Raw genomic sequence first — 7,808 nt, 5'->3', positions numbered from 1 at the left:
TAGAGTGTCGGTATGCATTGTTGTCGATGTAATATGAATGCTGGTGAAGTGCCTGTCGGTGCCGGTGTTTGCCGGTGTATAATGTATGTGATGTTGGGCTTGTAGAAACCAATTGCCAGTGGGTTGCTAGTTGGTTGCCATGAATGACAACATCAACTATTCTTAAAGAGTGTAGAATGCCAACATTTAGGAAGAGGTGGCTTCCTCAGTTATTCTTTGACAAGAACATGATTGAATTCTAGAATCTGACGAAAGGTGGTTTGACAATTACTCTATACTGGGAGAAGTTCACCAGCCTCCTAAAGTATGTTCCACAATAGATGAACGATTCTGCATTCAAAAATTCATCTTGGGTTTAAAGAATCACATTGGAGCAGAAGTGGATATTAATAATCCATTGAATATGGATGAAGTCTTTGAGAAAGCAACTAAACAGGAACAAAAGTTGCAGCAGTTGGCAAATTTCCAAAAGAATTTGAATACCAAACTAGGTTTTGGGAATAGGAATTTTCAAAACAATGATCAATATAAGGGAAAACCAACAGATAAGGAATCTAAAAAGAGGACCTAACACTCAAGAGAAAGGAAGAGAAAGCCAGGATGGAAACAAGAAAGTGAATAGTAACACCAACTTCACTAATCCCAATACTAGGCAGAACTTTGACAGGAATAGATTTGGTGGACACCCAGGACCTAGAGATGGATATTACAACTGTGGGGGAAATCATTATGCTTCAAACTGTCCACAATGTACCACTGCTCAAAGAGGAGGATATCAACAAGGAGCTTCACAACATCAGATTCAAGCAACGGTTGACAATCGCCAAGCTGATTTTTAGGCTTCACCTATCCAGATGACGAGTAAGCTTTTTGGTCAGTCAGTTTCTATTTTGATAGATACAGGAGCTACTGAATGCTTTATTGATCCTAAATTAGTTTCTAGATTATCTATTAGACCTGGTTATATGTCAAATGCATAGATGGTTTAATATGGAAATCGAGCAGAGAAGAGGGTAGATTCATGTCTATTTTGTAGTGATTTAGAGCTTCCTAGTTTCCAAACTCAGGTTAATCTATATGTGGCACCACTAGGATTGTATGATGTAATCTTAGGTATCAATTGGTTAATTGAGCACAAGGCTATAGTAAATTGTGAGGATAAGGTTGTTAGTTGTATAGATGATTTTGGAAATCTAGTTAATATTTTTGGGTCTCAAAAGCCTTTTGAATTGAGACACATCTCAGCTATGCAACTCAAGAAATCCCAAAGGAAGGGATGTTCCATCTTTGCTGTCATTGTTAGTGACGTGGATAATGCCAAGAAGAGCTCTAAGGATTATCCAGTTCTTAGAGATTTTTTGAATTTTTTTCCAGAAGACCTTACTAAGTTACCACCAAAAAGGGAATTTGACTTCTCTATAGAACTCTTACTTGGAACCGAGCCATAATCGAAGGCTCCATATAGAATGACTACCATATAATTGTATGAACTTAAGTCTCAATTGCAGAAGTTGCTTAGGCAAGGTTTCATAAGACCTAGTGTATCCCCGTGGGGTGCATCGGTAATCTTTGTGAAGAAGAAAGATGGTACCTTGAGATTATGTATTGACTACATGATGCTAAACAAGGTAACCATTAAGAATACATATCCTTTTCCTAGGATAGATGAGTTATTTGACCAAATGAAAGGAGCTACAGTATTCTCTAAGATCTATCTTCAATCAGGTTACCACCAACTGAGGATTAAGGATGAGGATATTCCTAAGACATCATTTTGAACTCGGTATGGACACTATGAGTTCATGGTCGTACCTTTTGGTTTAACCAATGCCCCAACATCATTCATGAACCTTATGAACAACATTTTTAGTGAAATTATCTTGATGATTTTGTGCTTATATTCATTGATGACATATTGATTTATTCCAAGAATGAAGAGGAACACAAGAAGCACTTAAGGATAGTTTTACAACGATTAAGGGATCAAAAACTTTTTGGAAAGTTTTCAAAGTGTGCTTTATTTTAGAAAAAGGTGCAATACTTAGGTCATGTTATATTTGTTGAAGGAATTTCAGTTGATCCTGCAAAGATAAAGACAATTGTAGATTGGCCAACACCAGAGTGTTACAGAGGTCAGAAGTTTTATGGGTCTTGCAGGATATTATAGGAAGTATGTGGAAGGTTATTCAAAGATAGCAGTACCTATTACTTCTCTTCAGAAGAAGGGAAAGAAATTTGAATGGACGGAGAAGTGCGAAGAGGCATTTCAGCTTTTGAAGTAGAAGTTGACAACAAAACCAGTCTTGACTATACCAGATCCTAATGGACACTTCACAATGATTACAGATGCCTCAGGTGATGGTGTGGGAGCATTGTTAATGTAGGAAGGAAAGGTAGTTGCTTTTGACTCTAGGAAATTGAAGCAATATGAATTGAACTATGCACCACATGACTTGGAGCTTTTAGCTATTGTTCATGCATTACAAATGTGGAGGCACTACCTTTTAGGGAAGCCATTTGAGCTGAAGATAGACCACTTAGGACTAAAATATATCTTTACACAACCTAACCTTAATGGAAGACAAAGAAGGTGGCTCAAATTCCTAAGAGTATGATTTTGGTGTTGAATATATCAAAAGAAAGGAAAATAGGGTAGAAGATGCTCTCAGGAGAAGAAGACATCTATCTACTATGGTTACTACAAGGTCAAACTTGAACCAAAATCTTTCTGAAGATGAGAATTACATAAGGGTTGAGCAAGCCTTGGGAGTAGATCCTTCAGGTCATCGATTTGATGGATATGAATTGGAACCTAATGGTATTTTGAGATACCAAGGAAGGATGTATATTCCTGAAGGTGAAGACTTAAGGAAATTAATATTGCATGAGGTGCACAATACACCTTATTCAGGACATCCTGGAGTGACAAAGATGGTAGCTAAATTGAGATCTTTTTATTTTTGGGCTAAACTCAGCTAAGAGGTGATTGAGTATGTGGCGTAGTGTTTGGAATGCCAGTGAGTGAAAGCTGAGCATGTTCATCCGATAGGACTTTTGTTTCAACATGTCATACCAGAGTATAAGTGGCAAGTAATCAGTATGGATTTTATCCAAGGATTACCTATGAGCAAAAACAAGCATGCTACCATCTTAGTAGTTGTCGACAAATTGACAAAATTTTTACATTTCATACCTAGAAATCTCAAGGATGGATCATTTATTCTTGCAAATAAATTTGTGCAAGAAATATTCCGATTGCATGGGGTACTAGAAACCATTATTTCAGATAGGGATACCTAGATGACATCTAGGTTTTGGACAACATTGAATGCAACTTTGGGAACTAGACTGAACTTTAGTTCAACATATCATCCTTAGCTGATGGCCAAACGGAAAGGGTTAATCAGGTTGTGGAATATTTTCTATGGATGTACTGTATGGATCAGCAGTACAAGTGGGAGGAGTATTTTCCTTTGGTTGAGTTTACATATAACAACTCTTTTCACGCATCCTTAAGGATGGCAACTTTTGAGGCACTCTATGTACGAAAATATCGCACACCCATTATTTGGGATATAATGGAAGATATGATCATTATTGGTCCTAATTTTCTCAAGGAAATGGATGAGTAGATGAAGTTGATCAGGACAAGATTGAAAGGCAACCGATAGACAAAAAATCCATGCTGATAGAAATAGGACTTTTAGACAGTTTGCTGCAGGAGATAAAGTCTTTTTCAGGGTCAAGCCTCATAAGAGCTCTATCTCATTTGGTAAATAATCAAAGTTGGCACAAAGATATGTGGGACCCTTTGATGTGCTGGAAGTTATTAATCTAGTCGCTTATAGAATAGCTTTACTACCCGCTCTAGCTCGAATCCATAATATTTCCATGTTTATTTGTTGAAACCTTATCGTCTTGATGCATCTCATATTCTTGATTGGCAATCTTTATAGGTATAGGATCCAAGGGTGGTGCTAGTGGAGCCCATTTGAATCCTAGATCAACGTAGCGTGAAGCTACGTAGCAAAGATTTCATTTAGTATAAGGTTTAGTGGGACCAATATTCTGAGGATAGTGCTACATGGTAGGATGTTGAGATGATTGACCATCATTTTTCTCATTTGCTTTCTTAGACTAGTATTTTCTTAGTGCATGAGATACCTTGGTACTTTGATTTGATTTACATGTTGTGAACTTGGATAGCATGGATTCTATTGTTATTGTTTATGTTTTGATTTGAGACTATGATAAATGGTTAATATTCTATGATGTTGAAATACTATGTTCTTATTGATAGATAATAAGACATCAGGACGATGTCTCTTTCAAGTGGGGAAGGATGTCATGAACCATATTTATCTATAATTATTTATTTTGAAAATGATGCTGATTTTATTTATGAAATTGAAATGAAATGGAAATGGAAATGGAAATTTTAGTGAAATAGATGATAATGAAATAGGAATTAAAATGCAATGAAAAGATTTACATTACATTATTTATGTAAATGCAATTGAATGATACTATTATTTTTGTGAAACTGGGGCTCTTCATTGATAATGAGAAATTGAGTGCAAGTGAATGCAGGAACATGTGAACGCAAATGAAGGCTAGAACATGGTTTAGGTAGAGTTGTTTTAGCTCTTGGACTTCACTAGAATAGATGGGAATCTCACACACCACATTAGAATTTATAATTTGCATGTTGTAAAGATAGATGATTTAAATGACTTTATTTGAGTGTTTGTTTAAATTGGAATGATGAATTTGGAATGAGTAGTTTTATTTGATAGATTGATTTAAATATTTGTACATGTATTTTAATGTTTGTATGTGCATCTTGTGAAATGGATTAAATATCACGCTTATATTTCCACTTCTTGATTTATGATAGTGATATCTAATTTCCAATTCTAATCTAATTATCTTTTTTTTTTTTCAAGAATTATATGATTTCTTGAAAAAAAAAAAAGATAATTAGATTAGAATTGATTTATCACTATAGTTATATATATATATATATATATATATATATATATATATATATATATATATATATATATATATATATATATATATATATATATATATATATATATATATATATATATATATAATTATACGTATTATATATGTATATGGGTTTGAATAATAATTCGATCATACACACATATATATACGTATGTAATTATTATATATGTAAATATATCGTTAAAATTAAATTATTTTATTTTATGATAAATCATTGTTTATAAATATATATATGAATATATCCATGAAAGCGACCTATTTGAAAGCAATCTATCTAATATGGTCGCGGGTTATCACTGCAAGTCATAGTCGAAAAACCATGTATGATATGAGGGAAGTCGACTTGGAATCGTAGAGACTAGAAACTATTGCAAAGTGAAATCGGTATTAGTTGACCATGCTGCAAACAAAACTTAGTGTTCAAGTTGAATATGGACTGATCGATGTGGCTGAAAATAGTTAGAATAAGCATCACATGGCATGCAAACTAATCTGCATACCAACAGTCGTGCATGGGAAGCTAACAAACTACATTGATAGTAGTGGGAGTTGATAGTAATATCGACTAAGCAATTGCCTAGCCACATAATAACACCAGTAATAATGAACCTAATGACTTGAACAGTTTGGTATCACGTAGTAGATAATGTATATCATTGCATGGAGAACACATAAGTGTTCGAAACCATTTAGGACTGTGATGTTGCAGTTAAACAATGTGTGGTGTCACTTAGATACCAATAAATCAGTCCACCACTATGAGAGATTGGCTCAAAAAATAGGAATTAGTATAGATTTGATCTCTATATATAGATTGTTGGTTTTGAAGGAAAACAAGAGGGAGAAATATGTAGAAAATATAGATGAAAGAATAGAGAATAGTGATGATAGAATAAATAATAGAGATGATAGAATAGAGAATGGAGATGAAAATAACACAACAAAAGGAATTGTAAAACAAATATAAAGAAAAGCATTGGAAATCTAGAAGTTTTGCGGTCAGATTTAGAAAAAGAATTAGTGTTGAACATCACAGTTTTGGCATTGAATTTCAGAGGTAGGCTCTTAATCGAGAAATAGTTTAATATATATTTATAGAATAATAATAGAATTATCTTGAGAATTGTTTATTTTAGATCACTAATGAAGAAAGAGTTAAACTTTGAATTAGTTTATGCATTAGAAGACATGATAATTTATTTTGAAATTTCATTTGAAGAAGCCATATAGGTATGTGCATTATGAAATGTCATCTTACTTAATACTCGTTGTAGAAAAATTACCGAATTTAGATAGTTGAATTCGTAAATCATAGAAAACACATGTTAGTGTCAAATCTAATATGTTATTTGAAGAAAGAATGTGTACTCATATTCTATATGTTTATATGTAAATATACATACATACATGTGTTACACCTTCTTAATTTAATTCTTGTCTTTGATTTACTTGAAAAATATAGAAGTGAAAGATTGTTCTCTTTTTGGATATATATTTGTTTGTACATGAAAGATTGTTTTCTTATCAGATATAATTGGTTGTAAATGAAAGATTGGTTCCTTCTATATTTATTTAATGAAAGATTGTCTTCTTTAACATTGTATTTTTATCATGTGAGAAATAGGAAGCTAGAATTGAAAAATGAAAGATTGTCTTCCATATATTTATTCTAAGTTTCATATGAACATTAGAAAAGATAGATATGCTTGTGTTTGTGGGAAAGTTACCTTCCGAGATGGGTGCTGAATGTGGAAACATAGAGAGAATAGTTTGATTTTCCAAACTATATTTTATTGCTATGCATGGCATTATACTCGACCGAGTAACTAATTGACCATTCAAATATATGGGTTTATTTATGATCTTTACCATATCCTTGATTGATCTTGCTTGTTTTTTAAAGAAATTAGAAAATAGAAAATGCATTTATGATTCCAGGCATGCACCAGATTCCATCTTGTCTATCAAATTATTTCTGCTAAGCAATTCATGCAGGGTCAATTATTCTCGATTGGCCAAGAATTCTGAGGAAGTGTAAGCTTCAAGGTTGGGTGGAAAAAGAACCTGAATCTTGTTCTCGTCTTCATTCTAAAGATTGCATTGAAGATAGCTTGGATTGAAAATCAAAGGATACATCTCATCCTTTAGTTTATATTTTCTTGTTATTGAACTTAAGGCATTAGAAAGGTCTAAGTATTGTATGTAGATATGATTGAAATATTACTATATTTTCTTTTTGAATAAAGAATCTATATCTCCTTATAGCAATCTCGTGTTTATAATAATATCATTGGAAATGATCATTTAGAACTAAGGATGAAATAGTGGAAGTAAATAGACTTAGTTAAGGAATTGTGAGTTTATTTAAGAATAAAGAGTATTACATTTTATTATTGAAATTAGAATGTTCTACATCTTTACATTAGTCCTAGGAGGATGACATTGTGAATTATTTTAAAGTAAAGTGCATTTGTAGATTGGTCATTGTTTTTTGATTGATTGTAATTCAATATTTTCATGTTTGATATGGAAGGTCTTTTGAGGCTAAACAAATTGAGCCTTATTGGCCACTTTTGCATTTACAACACTGTCATTTATTGCATTCTTGTTCTTAAACCAAAATCTAGATTTTTTATTGGAAGTATTAGGATAGGCTTTGGTCTCTTTAAATAGTTTTACAAGTCCTTTCAATATGAGGACCTTCTCAATGAAAATATCATTTTCGAGTACCTTGTCAAATAAATTTAGACGTTGGACATGGAGGTGAAACATCA

The sequence above is a fragment of the Cryptomeria japonica genome, chromosome 5 (genome assembly GCF_030272615.1).
Source record: "Cryptomeria japonica chromosome 5, Sugi_1.0, whole genome shotgun sequence".
NCBI lineage: Eukaryota > Viridiplantae > Streptophyta > Pinopsida > Cupressales > Cupressaceae > Cryptomeria > Cryptomeria japonica.
This window is presented reverse-complemented; position numbering follows the sequence as displayed.